This window comes from Thunnus thynnus, chromosome 12 (assembly GCF_963924715.1).
Source record: "Thunnus thynnus chromosome 12, fThuThy2.1, whole genome shotgun sequence".
In the NCBI taxonomy this organism is placed as follows: domain Eukaryota; kingdom Metazoa; phylum Chordata; class Actinopteri; order Scombriformes; family Scombridae; genus Thunnus; species Thunnus thynnus.
Window position 1 is genome coordinate 24,428,266 of NC_089528.1, and position 27,466 is coordinate 24,455,731.

Genomic DNA, 27,466 nt, shown 5'->3' on the forward strand with positions numbered 1-27,466 from the left:
AACATTTAAGAGTGATGTTCTCTAAGTGATATTTCTTCATATTGGAGGATACAGCTCTCAGTCACACAGGAAACCTAAAGTAAATTGAGTGAAGCTTGTTGTTTCTATTTGTTTGCTTGAGCTTTTTCGGCTCTGTTTGTTTCTCATTCTGAAATACAGCAAACCAAAAGGCACATAGCAAGATTTAACAGATCAGTTTTAGCTGCGAAAATGCACATCAAATGGTCAAACTTCTTAAAAAGCTCACCATGGCAACAAGAAAGCAGTTTGACTGACATGATGCATAATAATGTAAATATTGTGATTGTATTTCACAGCTTGGAGTTATAAATATATCTCAGTGTGAAGCAAAAAAAGAGTATCCTTCAGAGTAAAACCTCCTGTCTTATTTGAGTTACTTAGATATTGTCTGACCAGTGAGACATTGAAACAAGAGCACTCTTATAGTGAGAAGATATTTCTGAGGTAACAGCGAGGTTCAATAACACAGAGGGAAGAAAGTGTTAAAGTCAATCATTATGTTTTTGATTCTAAACAGATGACTCACGGTAACCTCTTCCCTTCACTTCAGATGTCTTGAGCATGAAAAGACTTCTCTGAAGTCCTCCTTCTCCTCTGATAGTAAATTTGCAAAGATTAACACTCAGTCTCTGTTCAATGACACACAGAATTTCATACATTACATTACAAACGCTAGAAAAGCTGAGCTGGCACACAGTTGCAAAGTTGTTAACTTTATTGTCCCCAAGGGGAAATCTGTCTTCCAGCCGGGTAAAATATAGAACAGACAGAGATTTAGGCACATAGACGTAGAGTTCAGCATCCTTCTGGTGTAAATCTTCAGGCTCGGGTCCGCCTTCTGCTGGAGTATTTCCAAATGTAATTTAATAAAAGAATTATCGCTCTCTCTCTCTTTCTACCAATGACTCTCTGCCAGTAGTCTGTATATGAGTGTCATGTGTTGCAAACCAATATGCAACGCCCGATGAAAAGCAGTAAAAGAGACAGAGTGTAGCCTACGGATGTATTGAGAGAACTGGATGTGGAACCGCTGCTCAGCCTTGCTGCCAATTTCTCCTAGTGGCCACTCGCGGTATTGCAGCAAAAAGCATTTTCCTCACAGACTGCCATTATAAAAGAGATGTCTATTAAACTGTTGGCAGGACACACAGGTCAATTATGACTCTTTGTATTACAAATTTTTAATCCATGAAGGTTTTATTATTATAAAATTTTCCTTGAGCCTAGAAAAGCAGGAGAAACACTACTGCGCATGTTCAGTGGGCCGCACAACCCGGAAGCTTGAAGTTTCTCTTGGCTCATGCGTCAGGCGAGCAATTTTCAATTGATTGAACAAGCGCCATCTTTGAGTCAGTTCTTATAATACATCCATGGTGTACCCATTGTGTTAGCATTAGCTTAAAGAGCTAACGATCAATAATGATGAAATGAAACAAAAACTTGAAAAAGGGGAACTTGTGCCGATGAGCCGCCATGTCATATTCTGCGTTGGTCTATTGCTGTTGTCAGATTAGTTATTTTCTTATGTTTGAGAAAGCCTTTCAAAAGCAATTATATAACTTTGTCTTTTAAGAAGTAATAATAAATAATAATAAAGGTGCAGGTACAGGCCGGGTTCAGGTCTTGGTTTTAGGCCTGTGCAGAACTCCACACAGACAAGGATACATAAACATTCATAACACATAACCTCGAGCATGTTTACCCGTCAGCATTCAATCCAGCTATGAAAGGTTAAAAAACATCATGACCCCCCAATACTTACATGGGAAACACACCATGTGTTGAGTCATCATTAAAGTCACCCCGTCCACTGTGCACAAATGTGATAATCTAATTTTTCTGTTTCAGCATCTTTACCAGTAAAGCAACAGCTGGGGCGTCACTGTTTCATACAATACGAAACAGCAAAATGATCATCTGGAGATATTGTGGCTTGGCAGAAAGAGCTGAGAGTGATGAATAATGGATAAGAGATGGAGGACGAGGAAAGGTCTCACAGAGGAGAAGCTATTGGCAGGGCAGAGCTGGAGATCAATGCACAGAAGAGTGAAAAAATCAGACAGAGATGAAAAAAATCCGTGGTGTGCTACGACATCTCTGAGCCTGAGGTGATGATAGATTTCAGAGTCAAAGACGTTTTTCTTTTTTTTCTCTTTTTTTCCGGGAAACTTCAATAACGTGCTAATCTAACAGACAACACCGGTGGGAAACTCTGGATTTTTAGGAAGGTGGTGTTTCGCTGATTCTTTGAAGTTATCTGATGGTGAGAAGATTGGTTGTGGCGCGCGGTAATGATGAAGCCCCCACAGCCAAAGTGCCTGCACCACCACAAGCTCTGATCTCCAACATCAAACGTCCCAAGGGTAGCACCGGAGGCTTCGTTTCTCAGAGATGAGATCAAACACGTGGTGGGGTAGTGGATGAAAAAGACGGTGACCATTTGCTGCCCTGACAAGCCTATCGCATTTTACCAATTGCATGTAAGTTACATCACGCATCATTTCATGGGATTACTGCTCATCTTTGATCACAAACAGAGGGGTCTCAACTTTGATCTTGTGTGGAACGGCGTAAAGAGGACAAATAATACATTCTATATTGCCACTTCATAGTTAAAGTATTTTACTACCTCACGAGATAATAGAATTCACTTTCCTGAAGGGACAGTCAGTTCGTTCTGTATCATCCCAAAAAGAAAAAAGAAAAAATGGCAGCTCATTTTCTGAAAATGTGCCATAATAGCTACTCATCAAGAGTCCATTATGGAGTATGAAACCAATCCCTTATAAAGCAAGAGGGTTCTTCATGAGGGGAGAAAAAAAAGAAACAACCCTCGGCTTAGTTTGCAGCGCTGCGACATCCATCCGTTCTCATGAGGACAGAAAATTTCCTTGTCTCCTTCAACCTCAATCTGGCCACAAATCACAGGGGGAAATGATGTGTCAGAGTCTGGAGGCGACTGGAGGGCTCGGTGTGGGTGTAGCGGGGGCGCTGAACCTCCACTAGCTCGAGTGTGAAGCTCACGACTCCTCTCTTCGTTCGCTCATCCATCAGGGCGATCGGCTTGTTGAGCCGTTTGACAGAGAAAGGCTCAATGTTAAGGAGAGAGTACAGTATGGGAGTTGGGGGGGGGGAGCGACAGCCGAAATGGGGGCCATTAACACCAGCAGAGAGGCAGCGGAACGGCTATAAAGTTCCAACATTAGAGATTTCAGTCAATGTTAAAACATTTTGCTTGAGGAATATGATTCCATACGCGGCGACAACGACCTTGTTTGCGACCATTAAATCAGACAATGATGGCCATTAACCGCAGTGCTACTTATGGTTGTAGCCCGGGGAGGTTTCATTCAACACACCCCCACCGAAAAAGCATGAAGGGGCTATTTTTAAAGGTGCTAAAACCCACTCTGAGGGGGTATTGATCTCAGCTCGCAGACAGACTGTGTGGGATCATTGGGAACCAAGACACGAGAGAGTCATAATTTTCCCCCTCAGTCTCTCCTGCAGTGAGCCTGTGTGACTAGATTACATATAGGAGGGACAACTCACAGAAAGTTATTGACAGCCACTTTCTCGATTTGTGGCAATGACCTTATTGAATCGTCAGATGTGCAGAAATTGGGACATGGCATGTTGAGTGAGGATGTGACTTTTTCTATCTGGCGTCATCTGAAAATAAACATTACTTTCTGTATCAGCTGCTGCAGCAATTTTCCTACTTAATATACACCAAATAGGCAATAAATTTGCAAATTACAGAATAATCAACAAGTTGTGTCGCATCCACTTGTGTGTTGAATGGAAAACTCAAAGCAAATTAGCTGTTTATTTCCCCATATATACAGTGCAATCAAAATTTCACCTCCATCAGGCACTATCTGGGCATGAAGAGAATACAATTTCCCACAAATACCGACGCTCCAGGTCTGTAAACAACAGGACCGCTCTGTAGTTCATTCCAAAAAAGCTAATCGTGATGGGTATTAGAATAATGAGAGGCTCTACCTTAAGAAAATGGCTCATGAAAAAACATATCTGGTAGCTATTTTCGAGTGCCTCCTGGGTAATAGAGAAAAAAAACCCCTGAAAATTACATTTGCAATGCAAAAACGCTGCCTCCATGGCACCTGATTCTTGCCACTACGGTCCAGCGAGCAGTTAAAATCCAATTTCAATTAAGGCGTTTGAGAAAATATTTACAGAGGCTTTCTCTCACTTTCTCCCCTCCTCTGTCTCTCTTTTAAACCTAAGTGTTGTTCTCCAGGGCAATAAGACAGGAGCATAAACAAAGAGCCACTCATGAGATTGAGAGTGGGTCCAGACACATTTCTTCATTCGTGTCATATTTCCAGCAAAGGTCTCGCTTCAAAAGTCATCCAAGTACAAGATAACAAACTGTTCTTTCCCAGGAGGAGGGGGCTGACTCTTTGCTGCCGGTAACACGGTCACGCACAAGTTCCCCTCCAAATTTCACCCAAAGGAGCCCTGACTGCTACAGGAAATGTGAAGGAGACGTTATTGCATATACATTAGGGTTATGACTATAAAGATTTTTGATTTAATTCATTAATGAGCTAATTCTTCTGGGTTTTCATTCATTATATGTGCTTATTTTTGTTTTCTCTCTATTGTAGTTTCTTATTAAACTAAAGTAGCGATGAGATAAGACTAATGGACAAGAATATCCGTTTTTTTCACATGCTCACATGCATTCATTCAGAAAGAGAGGGATGGATGCTGAAGTTCCAGCTGTATGAATGAACAAGCAGAAGCAAAGTTTATTACTCATCTGGGAGGTTTGCAGCCTGCTGATCCCTGCTGAGCCCAGCAGAGGGGGCAGTCACCTCACACAGCTGTCATGTGGCACCCAGATGGGATCAGAGGGACTCTGGGAGTAGGAGGAGGAGGAGGAGGAGGAGAAGGAGGAGGGGGAGGAGGTTGCAGTTCCACATCTTAAAAAAAAAGGATCTGTGCAGTTCCTCTGACTAAGCCTCTGGTCTAGAGAAAGCTCCCAGACATTCACTCCTTTTTTTGCTGAGTTACAGAATGTAAATCATCCAGATTCCAGCAGCGAGAGGTTTACTCTGACTTCACAGTCACATGCAAAGACAGAAACATGTTTCCTCTGCAAATAAAAACAATCAAACAATCCGGCTCGTTCATTTACATTTTACTTTCCAGACTGTTTGCCAGTAGTTTGCTCAGTCAATAACATTCTTCTCAAAACCCGTCATCTCCTAAAAAAACAACCATATTTTGTTAAATTTGCATGTCAGCAGATCCAAACAGCAGCGAGAGCTTGAATTTGTTGCCTCAAAACCAACCTTATACACTATAAAGCCTTGATGACTAGTTCCCTCTCAGTTTACTGAGTTCATGCACACTGTTGGTCACATGTATTATTCTCATTTATTTAGTTTAAACATTTTTAGTGATTTTGAGTGGCCGACAGTGTGGAAGATTTGAGGTTCTTTCATCTTCAATACCAGATGTCAGCACAATTACTAGGTACTTTATCAATACTTTATTGCCATTTCAATACATGTCTACATAAAACAACCAGAACTCCACACATCATACTGACAATAAAACACAAAATCACCATGGTCACACAATAAAAAACAAATCAAAAATTAATAAAACTATTGTGATCTGGATGTGATCAGAACCACAAACCAGCATGATGTGTACTGTTATATATGTACAATGATATTAAGTGTTGTTGCAGTCCCTGGTAGTCCTGGTTCTGATACGTTTCAGTCTTTTTAAAGACAGGAGGAAATTAAAAAGATGATTGGGAGGGTGAGAGGGGGGATTTACAGTCTTGCATCCCTTTTTCTGCAGCCTAGGGGTAAGCTCCTGGCTGTGAGATTAAATCATTTTAGTGTTGAAATGATTAGCTGACTGATCTGTCGATCAACAGAAAATTAATCGTTTCAGAGTTTTATAAAACAAAAATGCAAAACATGCTCTGTTTCCAGCTTCTGAAATGTAAAGACTGTTTTATATCATTCAATACATTTTTTATCTTTGGGTTTTTGGGCTGTTGGTGATTCCATAAACCGTTTCTATTTTTTTTAATAAAATGCATAAATAATAAATCACCATGAATAATATATTTCTCATAGAAAATGGAAATTCGAACATCTACATTTCCATGACAACTGAGCCGACTCCATCTGATTATGTGATATGATTGAAGGCACGAGAACAGTTACTGGATGGACCCTTGGGTGAGATTGTTTTCTCAGTTTCTAAATTGTAAAATATGAAATAACATATGCAACAATCTGCAATTTTACCCATTTGGCCCACTCCAACATTCAAATCCACCAGTTTTTTGTTCTGTTATGTTTTGATACCAAAGGATGACAAATGTTTAGGAAACAATATGTGTCATGAGGAGTGAGACACTCTTCTCTGTTGCAGCTTATCTTTCTGTATCTTTTACATAACAATCCTGTGCAGATGAAACTTTAAAGGGGACATTTTATGCTTTTTGTGATTTTCTGTTATTTACATACTGTTATAATGTTGGATGTCTAATTTAAACATGGTCAAAGGTGACCTCAAAACCTGTGAACGTATGTAAAACTTGTGCCTGGTCTGAACATTTTGTTTGCAATGTTATCTCTATTTCTTCCTCCAGATGACGTCAGATTGTTTGCACAAGCTGACAAACTGCCGTCCGTTTTGTAGCCTTTGTTGATAAGGTTGTTCCATGTGTTAACATTGCCCACTTGCATATTTTGGATTGGTTTCAAGCTCGAACATGAGCGGCTATGTTTGAGAAGTTTCCATTTCAAGTAAAGAATGAGAAAAAGAAATCAAATCCTACTACTATAGTTTGTTCACATAGCCTCTGGGAGCTAACAAACCAGAACAGAGTTGGGCTTTAAAGAGACAGGAGCTAAAACAGCCTGTTTCAGACAGAGGCTGAACTGAGGGGCTGCATAAAGAGTCAGTGTAAGATAAATAGGGAGTTTTTTGAAATGTAAATCATGCAAAGATGTTCCAGTAGATCCACAGATTATAAATATAGACCAGGAAATGTGCTTGATACATCCATTTTAATTACTTTTGATATGGGCAGAGGCGCCTTCCTCCTGTGCAACAATAACAAAACATCCGAGTGGCGCTGCCCTCGGTGCATGCTACTTCCGTTGTATCACCCTTATCAGCGGTGACATATGAAAAGAAAATCCTTCAATCCAGGTCAAATGAACACTAATCTGCTCTGCTGGCATGATACCGCATCATTATGGTGCCGAGCATCACAGAGAATCTTAATCGGGGCCAAAAAAGGAATCAGTTTGTTTTTATGTGGATGAGACTCTGCAGGGGACAACAATAAGGAGCAAACACAGTTTTTATCCATTTGTTTTTTCTTCATGATAAACATAAATTCTGAAAATCCCGGTCTTAATCAGTAAATGTGGATGTGTGTGTGTATGTGTGTGTGTGAGTCTGCACACGTGTACTCCTATGCGTGACTGCAACGGGAAACCAGTCAAAACCCATTTGACTAATGCATATCTGATATCAAATGGAACGTAATCCCCACACGTATAAAGGATTAAACACTCTACAATATTCACTTCCCCTTCTGTATCCAGCAAACTTTTTGGAACGGGGGGGACATACCACCATATGTTCACAGAAACAGTTTGGTGAGGCTGTACGCTCCGCTGCGTAGGTTGATGCTTGCTCACTTGAGAAAGCGAAGAATTTGTCAAAGTAAAAAAAAAACAACCCCAAAAAACCTGCTCTTGAAACTGAGAACCTGAATATATTTGTGAGGAAAAACGAGTCCACCTGTCAGACACAAAGTATATTGAGAATTTATGTTTGACGGTAAGTCGTGCCGCTGCCATAAAGACTCCCTGCATCGTTTCTCCCTCAGAGCACTTTAGCAACAGTTTCTCCCTGAATAAACAGGCATCTGATAATGCTGTCTCAGGGTGATCACACACATAATGTGACCCAAAAAACACCACAGCAGTCAGCGCTGGAATATGAAAACAGACACGGCGCCTGTCCTCATGCTCCAGAAATGTCTAACAGAAGCATTTTTTCTAGAGCTGCAAATGAGAAGAAAGAAGAAGAAAATGAATCCGCAGCTATTTTGATAATCGATTTATCGTTTAAGTAATTTTTATGCCTGATGCCTAACAATCCCTGGTTCAATACTCTCTAATTTGTAGCTTTTCTTGGTCTTACAAAACTGTAAATTTAATATTTTGCACTGTAGGTGGGACTAAGTATTTATGTTTGTTTATTTATTTGATATTACACACCTCTCAGTTGTTTCATTCTTATTTATTATCATTATTGTAACGAGCAAATTGTTATTATGTTGTGTAAGTAATGACATTTTGTATTTTTTCTTTGTCACTTCTTTGCACAGTAAAAAGAGTTCTATTTATTCTTGTTGAGTTGCTCTATTTATGTTTGTACAAGCTGGTTAAAACTAATAAACTGTAAATGACACACACACACACACACACACACACACACAAAACTAAATACATAAATGTGGTATGAAGATGGAGACAGGCTGGCCATAAAGATAGACCAGAGCAGACCACCTGCTCCAGTCACTTGTGTTTTCTGGATGAATGGAGCCTAAATGTGGGGAAAAAATCTGCCTCCCCATCGCCCCCTCCCCATAATATCTATAACTTATATTGTCGAGGGCTATATTTAGGGGGGGAACCTTGAATCCGTCTGGCGGCATTCGGCCAATCACAGCAAACGACTTCTGCCGCTCACTTATGACAACAGCTAGTTTAGCTTTATCCCGCTGTAACATCTGAGTTTTTAAGTGTTGGCTCTTATGGTCGCTGATGGCCGACGGGCAGAGAAGACCGCGATGCCTGCCAAGGACAAAGCTGCTATATAGTAATGAATCAGCTGTTCACCATCCACCACAGATGCCCTGACTTTAGGCCACAAGTCAGGACTGCACACAAGAGAAACTTGAGTGCAAAAAAAAAAAACAACATTAAATTCAACAGGATATGCAATATAGCGCAGGGGCCGAGCATCCAATTTTGAATTTCTATGGAGTACTTTATAGCAGCATAGCAATTATTCTCCCTGCCTCTTTGTGTTTGAAGGGCGAAGGCAGGGGGGAATCTGGCTGTTGAGAAAAACATCGACCAGAGAAAATCCATTTCAATTTGCCAAATGCCAGTGCAGGATTACTGACATTTAGCAACTGATATTTCCCCTGAAACTCAATGGTATCCCTCTATAACTCCATAATAGAGCCTATCTCATTGATAGTGATTATACACAGCATGACTGCTCACACAAAGAAATTTGAGTATATATATCACTAACGCAAACTAAACAGACATCTGAGGGTGTGAAAGGATTAGACGGACGGAGAGAGTATCATCTGTAGGACAGAGGAACAAACAGTGACACCAATTTCCATCTCCACTTGACTTAACAGACGTCCGGCCTCTGCAGAGATTTTCCTACGCACACTTAATTTTCAAGTGGCTCAGCAATAAAAGGAATTCGTCATGTTTTCGAGCTCAGCCCTCAGAGGCACGATGCCTAAGATGCCTTGAGGTTACAAATGCATTTTTCTATCCGGCAAGGTTATTTGCATCTTGAGAGATGCTCTGAAAACAAAAAAAAAAGTCACTCAGTCTTTCTATCCAGGACAAGAAAAAGAGCAGAGAGCAGAAGGAGTTTGGAAAAAATATATATACAGCAAAAAAAAAACCCATCCAAAATGCTCTGAAGCAATGAAATAATCAATTAGTCAATCAACAGAAAATTAAAGGGATACTCCAGCTATTTAGTATTGTACTTCTATACTGTTGGAGAACATTGCAATTATGGAGTTAAATACCATCCATCTAAATACAAAGTACAGATGAGACTGATGGGAATATCATTAGTTTTTTAACTAGGGCTGCAACTAACAATTATTTTCATTATTGACTGATCATTTAGTCTGAAATGTTAAAAAAATTGTTTTAAAAAATTCAGAGCTTCCGTTGATTTGCTTGTTTTTTGTCAAATCAAAAGTCCAGTTTGACCAAAGTTGCAACATGCGAGCGTCGATTTGCAACAACAGATCATTTTCTGCCCTATTGATTTTGACATGTTAAACTAATCAAATAGGAGCCCGGACCTACGGTGCATTTAGGAGTAGGTGTGAGAACTGTAAATTTATCTGCAATTTGTGAGTGACAACGATTTGTGAAACCGGTCTTTGCCACCATTTGCGATCTACGTGTAAACAGCTCGCAAATTTCATGAAAGAGCCCCAGAATCTTAAGATATTCAATTGACTACAACATATATATGAAAACTAGAAAATTCCCGCATTTAAGAAGCTGGAATGAGATCATTTTGGTATATTTGCTTCAAAAATGTTTGAAACAATTAATCTATCAAAATTGTTGCAGATTAATTTTCTGTCCATCAGCTTATTGTTGTGGCTCTAGTCATTAGGTTTTCATAAACCAAACTATTGTAAAAAGTTACATTTTGACCCAATGATAGCAATAAATAGGTCAGGGGATCATCTTATGAGACCATAAATGTCTTTTTTTTTTAGCAATACCTCAAATATTTAGTCTGATCCAAAGTGGGGGACCAACAGATAAACACTGCCATCACCAGAGCCACACAGCTACCATGACTAAAATAAAATGGTAAAAAATTGAGGTCGAGAAAAGATGGTAGTCCGATAATGGCTGGGAGCGTGGTCGACACAAACAAATAAAGGCCCCAGAAACAGGCCGGGAAAAAACAAGGGTGGATAAACTCCTGGTGCCTGTTATATAACGTGTCTGCCAGTTAAGCATAAATAGTAGTTACCTGGATGTAACTCCAGTTCTATGAGGACATGTGTCGCCCTCTAGCCAACCGTCACAGAGAGGAGAGGGGGACGGAGGAGACGCAATATCATTTAAATACGGGGATAACTGCACATATTTTAATAATAATGACAGCAGCAACACTACATGAGCATGGGTAACCAGGGTAACCAGAATAACCAGGGCAACCAGGGTAACCAGAATAACCAGGGCAACCAGGGTAACCAGAATCTGCTGGGAGCATGCTATCCACATGCTACATGCAATAGCTAAGAGGTGCACTGCCAAAACGTTACAGGTGGAACTCAAGTGTTAGAGTCGTTGCTCCACATGTTGGAGTAAGTAGATTATCGTAATTACCGGTAACACATTTAAGAGAGCAAACTGAAGCAGATCAGAAAACAAGGAGGCTTATGAGCAAATATAATTATCAAATAGAGGGAACTAGAAATATAAAAGGCCTCTCTCTGTATACGCCTGCTTCCATTAAAGGCCTGGTTCCCTCTGCAGTCGAGGTAAATAAAGGCCCGGGCCACTATTAGAGGAAATACGGTAGCTGTTTCATTCATTTTTATATAATGAATATTTACGAGTTTCTGTTTTTCAAATTTGAGGATTTTCTGCTTTTTCTTGTCATATAAACTGTATATGATGGATGTCTTTGGGTTTCAGACTGTCGGTCAGGCTCTGAGAAATTATGTTTGTGAAATGTTTTGTTTATTTATTGTACCTATTGTTATAGGGAACCATGTGCAAAACAAATATAAATGTTAACATTTAATCCATTGTACCAGAGTTAGCTTAAAGATCATTTTCATCTGCAGTCCCTTGAAACTTTTATGCAACTTTTCATAAACTAAATGAGTAATTGATTTATCAAGAAAATAACCAGCACACTGATCAATCATGTAAATAATCGTGTAAATAATCATTAGCTGCAGCCCTTTATATGTGTAATGATTAATGATGATCCCCAGGAGCCAAAAATCGTCTGACAGGATGAGGTTATAACGCGATGAGTGCCAAGCAAAAGAAAAGGCGGATGTGAAGGAATTTGCTCTTATCTTCCTGAGCTGTGGAACCAATAGGATATGTTGGACCGGATTAAGGATATTTTGCATTTAAGACATATTTTTAAGACATTTCTCACTCTGAAAATCATGGTCTGACTTTTTTTTTATTAAAGGAAAGAAAATCTGAGTCAACCAAATCCTCATTGTTCAAAGCTGCAGACATTTCTCAGAGATTTCTTAAGCACAAAAACATTCAAACGACTTGCCGGGAACAGCTTTTTGTTTTTCATTAATCCTCTTAGATTGCAAAGGTTCTCTGAGAGCTACAACAGCAGCATTATGAATCTTAAACGAAGCAACACAATAAATAAATCAGCCAGGTGAATGGACCCTGCTACGTGGCGCTCACAGGTGTTCAACCCGCTAAAATAAAAATAAAGTTTGCAGAGTGTATTCTGTCAAAGCCTCCATGGTGCTTCTGTACTGTGTTGGCAAATGTGAAGGATGGGAAGAGCGTGGCGTTCTGTGTGTGTGTGTGTGTGTGTGTGTGTGTGTGGGTTAAGGTTGGGGAGGTGGTAGCAGTGTCAACAACAAAAACAAAAACAGCAGCAAACACCTGCAGTCATCAGGGAGATCAATAAGAAGCCAAAATACAAATCTGGACAGACAAAACAATCACAAAACCGCCCGTGAAACCTCAAACACAACAGTGTGACTCCACAAATACAGAACAGCAGCAGGCCCACCGAGCAGATGCAACATTACCCAGAGAACACAGTGGCATTTTGAATCGCTGCCCATTTCCTTTTTTCATAATGACCACAACAACAGAAAGTTCCCGGGCACAGGCGAACATAAAAGCAGACAAGGGGATTATATTTCATGAAAAAAATTGACTGCACTTTATTTAATGTCCTCACTTAACCGCCAGGCCCTATTTGTGTCTGTCAACCTCTTCAGTTCACGGAGGTAATCAGCCTCCCAGTGCTGGCGCCCACAACATTGCTTGGCTTCCACTGGGGATAATAACAGTGGCATTGAAACCTTTTATTAGCTGGCTCGGTCAAGAGCCCTCAGGAAGCAGCCTATACTATGACCAGACCTGGTTCCCACTGAGCACATCACTGACTTTATAGCACAACCTGACGCTTCAACGAGAGAGAAAAGGCGAAAGGAAAGAAGCGACCGAGTGTGTCCATCTGAAGGCGGGATATTCGTCAAGGATATCTGATGTTGTATATGTCATCCGTAATTCTGTAGTAGGATGGAAATAAATCCTAACATGTCAAGGCAATAAATTAAGCTAAAAAGCTGGCCTGGAGGGAGCGGGCGTGGCACGGAGCGCACAGTTGGACAACACTAATGCAATTACAGGGATTTTCTGCTTGCTCAGAGGCTTGGTTCAAGGGCGGAGTGCAGAAAGCTCAAGGCGAGCTGCACAAAATCAGCCGTTACCCAGGGTAACAGCCAAGCCTGATCTTGCCACCTCACCGTCTGGAAAAGCTGTTGAGAAGAAAAAATACATACAGGATTACAGCGGCGTGGCTCTGAGATCAGGGGTTTCTGATGGATCCAGTCTGGATCTAACTGAGCTTTACTGGTTTGGATTCTTGAAGGTTGTGGGGCAAGATTTCATTTGAATGTGGCAACATGTTGTGACTTAGGTGTGCCCAGTCTGAAACTGGAGTTTTTAAAACTATTATACAAAGTTGATACTCCAAAGTAGGGCTGCAACTAACGCTTGTTTTCATTATTTCATTAGAAAATGGTTGAAAAAGTTGATCAGTGTTTCCCAAAGCCCACGACGCAACCTCAACTGTCTTGTTTTGTCCCAAACAACAGTCCACAACCCAAAAATATTCAGTTTACTGTCATAGAAGATGAAAGAAACCAGAAAATATTCATATTTAAGAGGCTGGAATTACAGAATTTGGACTTTTTTTCATAAAAAATGACTCAAAACAGTTAATCAATTATCAAAATAGTTGGCGTTTAATTTAACAGTTGGCAATTAATCAATTAATCGACTGATTGTTGCAGCTCTAAAGCGATATTTGTACTCGGGGGCGCCATGCAGTCAATTTTTTTCTTTTTTGAGGGGGGACAGTTTCACAGTTTTCACACCAAATCAAGTTGTTACCAGTAATTATCTGCTTTGTTGCTCTGTTGACTATTTAACACTAAGTAAAGAAAGAAATCTCACAACATGTAGATACTCTTTTTACTGATACTATTTAGCTTTTGACTTTTACTACTCTCTAAAAAGTCTCTTTATGTCCATCTCCTGTTCTGTAGGGCATGTTTCAGAGCTGCAAATTTGTTTTGATAAAACAATAAAATAATTCAGCTACTAATAACAGCAAAGGACAACAAGCTAACACTGATGTTAATTTCTTACTTGTTGGTTATAATTAAAACCACTAATGATTAAGTCACTTTCAACTGGGAAATTCTTAAGTTATTTACAAATTCATTCAAGTCAAACTGTGTTTATGGCGTCAGCTGAGGTTGGTTAATCATACATCATCTCACACTGATGTTAACACTATTGCAATTTGCAAATGGCTCAACTTTTGTTTATATACTTATATACTTATATACTATTGAGGCTAATTTAAAACACTTATTGTGACAATATAATTAATTTCTAAAGCCATCAGATCTCAGCTATTTAAGGGGGCACATGTCTGACGTGTTCGTACTAGCAGCTACAAACATGCACCACTGGAGCTAAATAGCAAAAGACTTGAACCTTTAAGTTTTACATACAATCTTCCCGTCTGGCACCTCCAGCTTGAATCTGTATGGCTTTTTCTTTTTTTTTTTTGTCTTTTGGACAACATTTCTAAGCCACATCCAAGTTTACGGAGAGTATAACTCCTTATCAAGCATAGCCTCATCTGATCTGTCTCTTCTGGGGCTTTGGATCACACTTGTGCCGATGGGCAGTTAGGCCTTGCCAAGAGTACAACAAGCTCTAAGGCCTTGCCAAGAGTACAATGTGCCGGGGGGGGGATTGCCAAATGTTATCCAGCAATGGATGCAACACGCTCAAATAAATCCAACTGGCTGGCAGTTGTATGACTCTGTAACTACTTTGTGTTAGAAGATGGACAGAAACTGAGGACCTAAATGCTCCTTAAAGTCAATAAAACGTGTAATTAAGACAGTTTCAAGTTCCTCCAGGATGAAAATGACAGAATAGAAAACAAGAAGAGCAGATTGTGCACATACAAAGTGTTGCTGTTTGACTTACATATGGTAGAAGAGTTTTTACGTTGCATCATAAAACTTTAAAATGCACTGCTGAATCGTTTGCCTGCACTCTGTGGAAAATGTCAGTTCCTCACCACGCTATGACGTAAACATTTAGAGCTGAAACAGTCGTACAGTTAACCTATTAGTCAACAGAGAATGAATCAACAATGTTAATATTTATAATCAAGCAAAAAGGCCAAAAACATTTGCTGCTTCCAGATTCTAAAATATTTGTAGTGTTTCTACACTTTGTATCATTGTAAACTGAATATATTTGGGTTTTGGACTGTTGGTTGGACAAAACATCCAACATGAAGACACCACCTTGGGCATTTACTTTACTATTTTATGACATTTCATTGACTCATGAGTCAATAAGAAAAATAAGCAACAGATTAATCAATGATGAAAATAACTGTTAGTTTTAATGGGCAGAGAAACTGTTAAAGTCCTTTTTAAATCATAAAATGCCAAACATTTGTTTATTTCGGCTTCTCAAAAGTGAGTATTTGCTGCTTTTCTCTGTTTTATATCATTGTATGTGAATATTTGGGGGTTTTGGACTAAACCAAGCACATTTGAAGGCAATTATTTCTGGCATTTTTCATTATTTTCTGACATTTAAAAGACCAAACAATTAATCTCTGAATCAAGAACATAACCATCAGATTAATCAATAATGAAAATACTAACTTGCTGCAGCCTTAGGTTTAAGTAGTGTTATTTATAATTTACCATAGACCCTGAAAAATCCCATGGTGAGTCAATTTTCTTGCCACCTTGGAAAAATCTGAATTTCTCTATGAGGCAAACAAGACACACACATCATCTTAACACTGAAAGGTCGTTCAACAGTCAGTCTACGTCACATCTGATACGACTAATCAACCGTTGGCTGTTACTTCATACATACATGGTGTGAGGTCCATCCTGGATATGTCATATCCAGGCAGCAGAAAGTTGGCAGATTGCCTCAACGATCATGTTCTAACACAAAACTCCAGAGTTCGTCCAGTGAGCCAAAAAGGGCCGGATGATGCCATCCGACTACCAGCGATCTGCCGTCTCGGCGGTTCCGTCTAGCAGCCACAGACTGCTCTGACGGCGCTCAGTCAGTCGCTCTGTCTTTATCTGCAAGTGGGAGTTTACATCTGACTGCAGAGTCAAGTGTTAAGAGGCCAGTCTTAATCCTTAAACGGTGTGTGACCCTTTAATCTCGAGGCCGCTAAACGTGTGCCGCCGACTGATCAGACAGGTGTAGTTAAAAACAAACGCTGTTTGATTATCTGCGAATTATCTTTCCTAAATCCACAAATGCTGATATTAATACAAGACTCAGAGGAAAGAGCTGCTGGAGAAGAGATTATTTGTGAATATGAAAAACTGCAGTGTTGATACATTTTTCTAATACTTGTGATTAAAATGGTTTTGCTCATCAAAGAAAAACACTGCAAATTAAGTTAGAGGCGTTTGAGGTATGTAGACACAGCAGTGCTCTGAGCTAAATGCTAACGTCAGCACGCTAAGATGCTCACAATGATAATTTAAACATGCTGCTATAATGCAGGTACAATGTTAAAGTCCCCCTCTACCCAAAAAAAATGTTTTGCTTCTTGTTCTTTTAGTTCTATGAGCAGAATTTGTGACATCACAGCTAGTTTGGAGCCAATCATCTTACACATGTGAGACTTTACGTAGACTTTACAGTGAAATAGGAGACATCTTGTGTCTAACAGTTAAACTTAAATGAACAATATTTGCATAGATTCTTAAATAAGGCAGAAGAAATTTATGTCATTTTAAGAATTTTGATCTCAGTAATTGAATGTTTTTTGTGGAAAAAACTATATCAGACACAAATTATTATTTAAAACAAATCTTTATATGTCTTAAAACATGTCTGGAGTTAACATCTTGTCAGATAAATGAGACTAAAAGTCATGTTAGCGGCTCTGCGAGGCTGTACATGCTAACATGCTCAAAATGATGATGCTAACATACTGATGTTTAGCAGGTGATATTTACAAAGTTCACCATCTTAGTTTAGTGTGTTAGCATGATAACAGCTGAAACGATTAGTCGATTAATTCTGTAGCTGTCAACTATTAATCATTAATTGTTTTGAATCATTTTTTAAGGAAAAAAATGTCCAAATTCTCTGATTCCAGCTCCAATGTGAATATTTTCTGGTTTCTTTAGTCCTCCACGACAGTAAACTGAGTATTTTTGGGTTGTGGACAAAACAAAACATTTGAGGACGTCTTCTTGTGCTTTGGGAAACAGTGATCGACATTTTCACCATTTTCTAACATTCTGTAGACCAAACAACAGATTAATTGATAATTAAGATAATTATTCGTTGTAGCCATAATGTTAACATTTCCTAATAAGTATTAAACAAAGTACAGCTGAGGCTGATGGGAATGTCATTAGTTTAGCAGGTGTTTGGTCATAAAGTGATAAAATGTTCTGGACAAATTAAACATTTGACTTGATAATGGCAGAAGATTAAATGTTAAGGGATCATTCAAGTTATTACAGTTCCTCCTGAGGGAGACATGAATGTGTGTACCGAATTTTATGGTAATCAATCCAACAGTTGTCAAGATATTTCACTAAAACCAAAAATGTCAACCTCATGGTGGCACTAGAGGAAAAACCAGAGAGTCAACAAAGTCAGTAGGATTCATACTCTGAGGATCACAAGTATCTGTACAAACTTTTATGGCAAAACACCTCAAGGTTGTTGAGATATTTCAGTCTGGACCAAAGTGTTTGTGGTTATAACACCTTTTCTCTGTCAGGAAATGTTACTGCAGATTCCAACAATAAATAAGTATAAAAAAAAGAATAACATTTGGTATCAAAGTTCACTTATAGTATCTTTGTTTTTCACCCAGAACAAAGGGTCATGTGGAGGATTCACAAGCCAAATCTCTAAGAATAACTCACACAGTAAAAGCTGAAACTGCACTTTTAACAGTAGAGATTTAAACAAAGTCAATTTTTACTTTACAGAAAATGCATTTAAATGTTCTCCAGTATTGATTACACCTTCTTCTGACGTCTAGAGAAACAATGGCAGATTAATAACTGCTCTTAAGTTTTTCTAAATGAACAGCGGTCCTGTCTTTGTGTTTAAGGTAATTAAAGTTTAAAACGTCAACCTTGACATTACAGAAAGCTCCTCTGTGAATGCATGTACAGTAATAATAGGGGTTGTGGCCCAGAGACTCTTTGTGAGTGACATATAATTTTATGCTGCTGACCGTGACAGCAATTACAGACTGGAACGTAATTTGTAGACTGCCATATCACCTCTGTCATTAAACTCCTGGTGTCTTCTCTTTGTATTTCATCCAAATGGTGGACGGTGAAGTGGAAACAGACACAGAAGCAGACAAGAAAATGACCAGCGCTGGCATTCAGGCTCGTGTCGGCGGAGTTCCATGGCCCCAAATTTGCAGGGTGACGCATGATTAAACCGACCGAGATTAGAAACCACCTGAATAACACGATTAACGGCACGTAGCGAGATGAAGTAAAGCCTTAAGTCTTCCCAGATGTTGATAAGATTCCTCGTGTGAGCCAAGGGTCAGCTCTCTGGCCCAGTTACTGCTGTTACTGCTGCTGCTGCTGCTGCCGCTGCTGCTGCTGCAGTGTGGATTACTGCCAAATCTGGAGGGAGGTTATCACCCTTGGTTACCGCTGTGAATAAACTAACCCTTGCACTAGCTTCCGCAGCGATCTGTGCGTGCATGTGTGTGTGTGTGTGTGTGTTTGCACAACAGATGTAGGTTACATTACCATGATAAAGCAGCCACACGCTTAAATGGTACTCTGTTGGCTCAAAAGGGGTTTAGTTCACTTCAGTTCAGCGCTTTATTGTCCCACCGGGGGAAAATTCAGCTCGCAGCAGAGAACAGATAAACCGTGACAATACAAACAAACAGTACAACAATAAAATCAATAAAAAGATGGGTTTTGTATAAGAAAGTACACACATAATAGTACGACAATAAAATCAATAAAAGATGGGTTTTGTATAGGAAAGTACACACATAACATAATAAAATTAAAGAATGGATGAACAACAAAGCGCAAGACAAAGACTTTCTTTTAGTTCAGTGTGGAGGAGGACTTGTTCCAACGTGTGTAGGAAAACATTCATTATAATGATATCGCAGCTATTGTATATACTGTATGATAACAAGCAGCAGCAGCTACGACAGCTTGAGGCTAAAGTGGAAGTACTGGTTCCAACAGACTCCCATTCAAAAAACTTTTCTCTAGAAATACTGAGTCAGTATTGTTTTTCAACGAGTCATTATGGTCTCAAGCTAAATTCAGGCCCTACAATAACTGTGCTGGTGGTCGTTGTGGAAATTATTGCTCCGTTAATAAGATTTGAAGACTTGTAGTATATTTGATGTCTGCCATGTGGGTGTTGATTGACAGTTGAGCTCAGTTGGCTCACCTGCTGCTACTATTGAGGACTATTGTCGCAACATTTTGGTCATTTTAAAGCTGGACTGTGGGACTTTGTCTCCCCCTTATGGCAGTGAGAGTAATTACTAAAACGCTGTTGACACGTCATAGGCTCCACTGTAGCCTACTCCATCGCTGCTGTTGCAACTGTAAAACGGTGGATAAATTGTTTTGAGCATCACACAACCCCCATAAAAGTCTAGAAGAGCCACACGATTAAATAATTTTATCCCCATTCAAGTTAGTCAGAGAGCGAAAACTCTGGTATACTATGAAATACAGAGAGATTTGTCTGGTAGTGATAGGCTTAATCAGCATTATGTGAACTTGTTTGGCAAAGGCTTGAATATAACGGATGTTCATTTATATGCAAAAGTTCCGCACTGCAGGTTTAATGTTACATGATAACTTTTTAACATGTTACTTGTATTTCCAGAGCATGAAAAGCGACGCCCCACACTCCCTATTTGGAAGATTCTGGCTCCAAACAGAAAAGATGGCACCGACCAGAAGCTGCAACTCTGGGCTTCAAACCAATGGGTGATGTCACACCTCGCCAAGCCCGTCTTTATATACAGTCTGTGGTTATAGCCGTGTAGAGCCTGCCAAGCGGCTCGCGTCTGCTGTCCACTCGTAAACACCGGCAGTCGAGTCAAACACAGACAGGTGTTTTACCGTTTTACCAGACTGTTTCTCTTCACACTCACTTCCTGTCTTAAGTATGCAGTCTGTGGCACAGCCTGAGGCTGCTGATGGACTAGTTTTACTTGCACAAAACCTGTAAGAGATGTACAGGGTGACACAGGAGGAAATACTTTGTCTGGTAAAGAACTGTCTACCTCAGCCAAAAACTTTACTTTGTCAGAGCAAGTAGGCCTGTTGTTATTTTTGTTTTGTTTACATTTTTATTGTTATTTGCACAGCTGTGTATTTGTTTGTTTAGTTAGAGAGGCCGCCGCCCCCCCCCCCCCCCCCCCAGAGCAGTCAACCTCGGGGAAACACTGCAAATATTGAATGAATTATATTGAATGAATTATATGTGAATTATAAGTATAAACATTGTCAAACCAAAATATTCATGCCCCCTGGAGAACACAAATAGCAGAAACACTTCCATTTCTTATTTTTAGTAATTACAATTTTACCCAAATAAGTAGCAAAGTCAAAACAAACAACAAGGATATAGTGTAAACACTGATTTCTTAGGAAAAGCAAAAAAAAACCATTACATTACATTTCACACAAAACTTGCAATTATGGCTTTGTGTTCCTGCTGTTCATTAAATTCTGATGGATTTCAGCCTGCATTGACATATATTTATCATATTTATGAGTAAAACTTTACTTCTACAAAGCGACCAGAAAAGAACCATGACTTCAAGTGTCAAGTGTCATATTTATATAGCACCAAATCACAACAAAAGTTATCTCAGAGCACTTTTCACATAGAGCAGGTCAAGATTAATTTACAGAGACCCAACATTCCTCTATGAGCAGCACTTGGCGACGGCGGCAAGGAAAAACTCCTCTTTAACGGGAAGAAACATGTGATCATTATTGTATGCAGGACTATTAAACTGTTAGTAGTGATCTGTCTACTTCAGGATTAAAAATGAATTCATGTTTTCCACTTGGACACGTTGCAGAAAGACTCTGTGCAAAACTATAAAACAATGGATTCCCAAAGATCCCGTATAAACTTCACACTCGAGAAGGGAAAAAGATAAGAGGTGAGAATAGCACAAAAGGGAAATCTGAGCACAGATTTGATAACACTTTGAATACAAACCGGAGTCTCAGCTTCATTCAACATCTTGAACGGTGCCCTGCGCTTTCTCTAAAACTGTGGCGGGGCACTTTTTATCAGCCTGCCTTCTGCTGTAACACAATAACACGGGACAAGGGGGACTAAGAGAAGTGCCATTCATCCCTAAAACTCCCAAGAACTGGGACACTCACTGCATGCATTCCCCCATTGCTGTTACAACGCCTCTCGACACACACAAACCACTGAGAGTGTGTGTATGCATTCATTAATTTGAAATCTCCTTCGCGTTTGTGTGCTTTCAGCTCGCATGTACCCGCATGAACTTGTCACAAAAGCTTGCTGCTCTGGCCTTGTTCTGCCATATGTAGTTAGCAGGAACAGCAGCATCACCATCTTTTGATGAGAGGTGATGGAGAACTCATCCTGCACGGTTACGACGGAGGACAACAGCAGCAGCCTTTCCCAGCTCAGGCACCGGTTCTTCACGGATGAACTCACTCCAATTAAAACACAAGCTAACAAAGGGGGGAACCCGGCACGTCAGATATCTCTCTGCAGGCCTCACTCACCAATTATAAAGTAAGTAGCAGACTGTGAGTCCAACAACTCAGTGTCACAGTCCATGCTGGTCAGTAAAGAAACGCATCTCCTCATGCACTTAAACACATCATCAGCTACCCAGAATGCATTCTGTGGGGTTACAGTAAATAGTCAGACATCATAAAACTGGCAAATAAAGCATGTTATTACCATATTACTGCCTCCTTCTACAAATAAAACACTACACAAACTGAACTTCTGATTGAGATTTCATCAGAGAATGCAACTACAACTTTGTGAATAACATCCTGATGCCAAAGGTGAACTAAAAAAAAAAAAGATTCACAAAATGTCTTAAAATATATATTTTAGCATATTTGGAAAAGCATGTTTTATGTAGCCGCTTTTTCTAGGACAGCAACCAATTATTATTTTCCTGGATTAATATGTTGATTACAGTATTTGGTCAGAAATGTCAGAATGTGGATCACTGTTTCCCAAAGTCCAAGATTCAACCTATAATGCGTTGTTTTGTCCCAAACAACAGTCTATAATCCAAATATATTCAGTTTACTTTCACAGAGGACTTAAGAAACCAGAAAATATGTACATTCAAGGAGCTGAAACCAGAGAATTTTAGTATTTTTCTCAAACAATGACTCTAAACGATTCATCGCTTTTAAAAATAGTCAATCGACTAATCGTTCGGGCCCTTGTTCTTCCATGTTTTCCTCATTCTACAATCTGCCCAATACTGTTTTCTTGACCTCAATATAGACATTTAAGACTTTAAAAACATCTAGAAACAATATATCATATAATATTCTTTTTTTTTTTTTTTTTTAAATTAACACATGACATAAACCAACATTTTTTTCATAAGGATCCCTTTAATGTGTTTTTAAAGAACAGTGAACAAAATACACACTAAGCAGAACTTTTACAGTTGAAAAATAATCCTGTCAGTGCTCTCAGGTGCTTGACAAACTACCTGAAACTTCTGCAAAAACAGATCTAACTGCAATTTCCTGTAAATTATCCGCCAACACGTACGCCGATACCTACAGTATATGTCTACAATAAGCTTATATTAATGATCAGCAGGCTCTAGTTCATTCATTCAATTGTTTATAGTTCTGAGATTCAAATGACATTTTAAAATCAGAGTTATTTACAATAACAAAGTGGAAAATGGTTAAAAAACAATGGGGGATAGCAAGAGGGAAAAAAACAGGAAGCAGCAGTTTTCAAAGTAGGAACTTTAAAACATAAATATTGAAAAAGAGGAAAGTAGAGCAGAGATGAGCTGAGCAGATACAGTACTTGTTGCTATGATTCACGGAGGGATTATTCCAGCAGAAAGGCAGAAAGATATCCTGCACAGCAATCTACTATGTTTACAATAAACATACAACCAAACATATGTCAGCAAAGTATCGCCAATTGTCTCCGTTATGCTCAGAAACTCCTGAATGTGTTCTTGTAAATTTAAATCCATCACAGCCTTCGAAACAAGTTTTTCTCGATTGCTGTGACACTTTTCTTTGAAATTACACTCCATTTCCCAAAACTCTAAACACAAACGCATAACCGCACACTCATCTTCGCAAACTTCAAACTTCCACATCAAAACCAAACTCTCCATTCAAAACTATGTAATCTTACATCTAAAACCAAACTTTGCCTTCAGAAATTACACAAAAACCATCAAATACACAAAAACACTAAAAAAACACACTGGTGAGATCAAATTCAAAACACTGCTGTAAAAACCTGTTACTGTAATGAATAATGGCGCTTATGGTTTTACATCAGAACAACCTCTTTACATGATTAACACAATATAAAGACACACACATTTATACACTTTCAACATTTTAAATTCGTCAATGTACCATAAAATAAACCAAAATTGTGTGAAAAAGTAAATTTACTGTAAAAATATGCAACTGATTAAGAACATACTACAGTAAAAATAATGTATTTATGTATTTACCTATAAAAAACATAGTTTGTATATAAAAAAAACATCACATTCATTCTGCCTCAGGTCTTTGTGACCCATGACCCGTTTATCCATCTTGAGGTCCTGATTGGTGTGTGAACAATTTGGACTCTCAGTGTTTCCACCTGGAGAAATGTGTGTTAATTGGGTTCCAGCTGTGAGGCCTTGAGTTAATGATACTGGATGCCAGAGCTTTCTAAATGAGCACATGAGTGAGAACTGGGGAATAGTGTTTATGGTTTTGGGAAATGCGTCTGTCTTTTGGGTACATGGGGTGTTTAATTAATAGGCCCGGTTATAAAGCGATCGAGAAAAACTGTAACAGTTGACTCGCAGCGGTCAGATTTTTTAATGAACCCTTTTAGATGTGGTTTAGATCCAGCTGTCTGTCATGTCTAAATGGCTTTATGAGGTTATTTGTTGTGTACTGTGAATGCAACGTCTACATTGTTTGTAATCATGTCTCAAATGGCTTTTTATGGTGTTATTTACTTGTTGTGTACTGTCAATGCATTGTTTATATTTTGTTTGCTGTCGGTATGAGCTGATTTGAGGATTAATAAAACTGTCTAATCTACTCTAATCTGAGGGTAACGTAAATGCAGTAAGAGAAGAAGGTTTACTGTCAGCATCATAAGCATCAGTATGTTTTACAGGATTTCTATACCTAATAACCACAAACTACATCTGATTAATGTTTTAGCTACTTGTGAACTCAACTGACTAGAAACAAGAAAGTTAAAGCTGTTTTGTCCACTGCTGGTTTACATTTTCTTCAATCACTCTGCAATTTGTAGCACATAATTACATTTTCTATGTTTTTAAATATATATCGTGACGACCCTTCTCTGGACAGACTCCTCGTCTTCTCCCTACAGGAGCCTGGTGGGAGGAGTCGGGTCATCAGGCAGATTCAGGTCACCTGGACTGACTGGCTTTTATATAAACTGGTGGCACTCAGTCACTTCCTCTCTCTCTCCTCTGGCTTCCATCCTGTTTGGTTTAGTTGTAGTTAGTTTCATTAATCTTTGAGTTATGTACAGTAAATCTATTTTTAGTTATAACTCATGTGCGCCGGATGAAGAGGCTGCTGTAGCACGAGTGTCTGTGTTGAAGTGGGATTCTTCAGGCACAGTTGTTGACAGGACCATCTTCTTCTTCGGTGGTGGATTGCGCTCCAGCTTATGATCTTCAGAGTTTTTTGTGCTTTCTGAGTAGCGGTCGGACTGGACTTCCTTGACCCTGCGTGGTTGGACAGAGGTCCTGGTCTTTGGTCTGGCACCACCATAAGCAGAAGCTCCAGCAGCCCAGCATGTGACTGTGTTTGAAGATGAGTGATGTGGATGTGCTGGGATCATCATCTGGGTCTTTACTGGGGGGCGTAGGGGGAGGGGCTCCTCACTGCACTCCAGTGGCTTGACAGGCCTAAGAAGGGTGATAAGGGGGACCATCTTCTCCAACGGCCTGTTGCTCAAACCAGGTGTCGTCGCTGTCGGTGTTCTCCAGCTGTTTGAAGTCAACTACGTAGGATGGAGCACCGTACTCGTAACAGCCAGATGTTGCACTGGAACTGCTTTCAGCCATGTTCTCAACTCCCATTAACACGACGGTCAGAGCGGCACAGATGAAACTGAAGACGAGTGCATCTGGTTTCATTGTAGTTAGTTTAATTTATCTTTTACTTATGTACAATAAATCTATTTTAGTTACTCGTGCGGTCTCCCCTCCTTTGTCCAGCTTTGAGCTTTGGTTGTGACAATATAAAGAATATCATAGTGTCAAAGTCAAACCTAGTGTGAAATTAACTTCTGTGTCAGACAAGGAAAAACACACCACACGAGCAGACAGGGATGTGGCATCAAGTCTGTAAAGTGACATGTTTGTTTAAGGATTTGTTTCCTGACAGAGACGCTCGTTTCTTCCTGTGGGCGTTTAAAGGATTGACAGAAACCGCAGGCAGCGTCTTGACACGAATAATAATTCACAACTTTTGGTACAATTAAAAAAAGATGAAACATAAAGTCTGACAAAAGCAAAACTAAGGCTGGTAGTATGTGAACTGTGACGGAGCGTCTGACTGTGTGGAAGCTGATTTCATGTTAAACAATAAATGAGTGAATTCCTCTGAAGGGAGGAAAGTGATCCTTGATGTCTTCGACTACACTGACTGTTCAGACACCAGCAGGATAATTGGAGAGGAGGAGGAGGGAAACCTGGATGATCAGTGCAAAACTTTTAGAAGTATGAAACCTTCTCAATCACCACTACATCACTGAAATCCATGACAACAGCTGCATCTGTGCTGGGTGATAATTCAATATTAGTATTTATCAAGTTTCAGCAGAATCATACTGTGATTATATCACCTTGTCATGCTATTTCATGCTAAAAATGCATTATTCCAGCAAGCTACAGGTTTTGTTTAAGAGTTTAAGGATGGAAAAGTGGAACACAGCTTATTTCTTTGAACATCTTGTTTTTTGTTTTTGTTTTATGTGATTTTGCATACTTGTTATATTGTGATTATGGCTGTGTATCATTTAAAAATGTCCACATATTTGCCTACACAATGCCTAAATTTCACCATCAATTAGAGCTGAAACGATCAGTCAATGACTCAATTAGTCGATCGACATAATAAGTTGCAACTATTTTGATAATCGATGAACTGTGTCAGTCATTTTTCAAGCTGAAGTGTCAAACGTTCCCCAATTTCAAGCTTCTCGTTTGTGATGATTTGCTGCTTTTCTTCGTCTTCAGTGATAGTTTGATCATTTGATGACATCATCTTGGACTTCAGGAACTTGTGATGAACTTTTTATGTCACTATTTTACATTTTATAGACCAAACAAGTAACTGATCAATCAAAATAATTGGCAGATTACGTAACCAATGATGAAAATGATCATTAGTTGCATCTCTTGTACTAATACAAAAATGATCTACCAAACCTTTTTATAAATTCAATAAAATGAGTGGATCAGTGTTTAATTTTGTACAAAAACTTCATTAAAACAGAGTCTAAATTGAGCAAAATTATTATCTAAGTAAGGAAATATCTGATTACACAAAGAAACCAAGAATTCAAAGTAATGACAACTTTTCTGTACTTGACAGTTTTCAACAAATTTCAACTTGCAACCAAAAAGTATTTTTGTAAGTTTGATATCCGTCTTTGATCCTGATATAATCGATATCGTGATCAGAAAATATCCTTATCAATATCATGATAACGATATCAACCAGACTGCTCAGCTCTACTTAGACTGAAGTCAGATGTAAAATACAGAAGAAGGTAAAACACAGTTAAGTGCTGCAGACACACAAATGAGATGTAAAGCACATTTTGCCTATATGTCACACTGTGGGAACTCTCTGTTTTTTTATCATAGAAACTAAACGTCATTGTGTTGATAAGACAAAACGATACATTTAAGGACGCCATCTTGAACTCCTGGAAACTGTGTTGGACAGTTTTCACTATTTTCTGACATGTCGTAGATTAAACGACTAATCGATTAATCA

The 27,466-nt window shown here is 39.1% G+C and overlaps 1 protein-coding gene and 1 long non-coding RNA gene across 2 annotated transcripts in view; one reads left to right on the plus strand and one right to left on the minus strand.

The window, feature by feature from the left end:
* Positions 1-27,466, minus strand: part of st6galnac3 (ST6 (alpha-N-acetyl-neuraminyl-2,3-beta-galactosyl-1,3)-N-acetylgalactosaminide alpha-2,6-sialyltransferase 3) — a 97,558-nt gene that overhangs the window by 68,423 nt on the left and 1,669 nt on the right. The window lies entirely within an intron of this gene.
* Positions 24,010-25,649, plus strand: LOC137193444 (uncharacterized). Its single transcript, XR_010930828.1, has 2 exons — positions 24,010-25,189; positions 25,238-25,649. It is a non-coding gene; the product is annotated as an uncharacterized lncRNA (long non-coding RNA).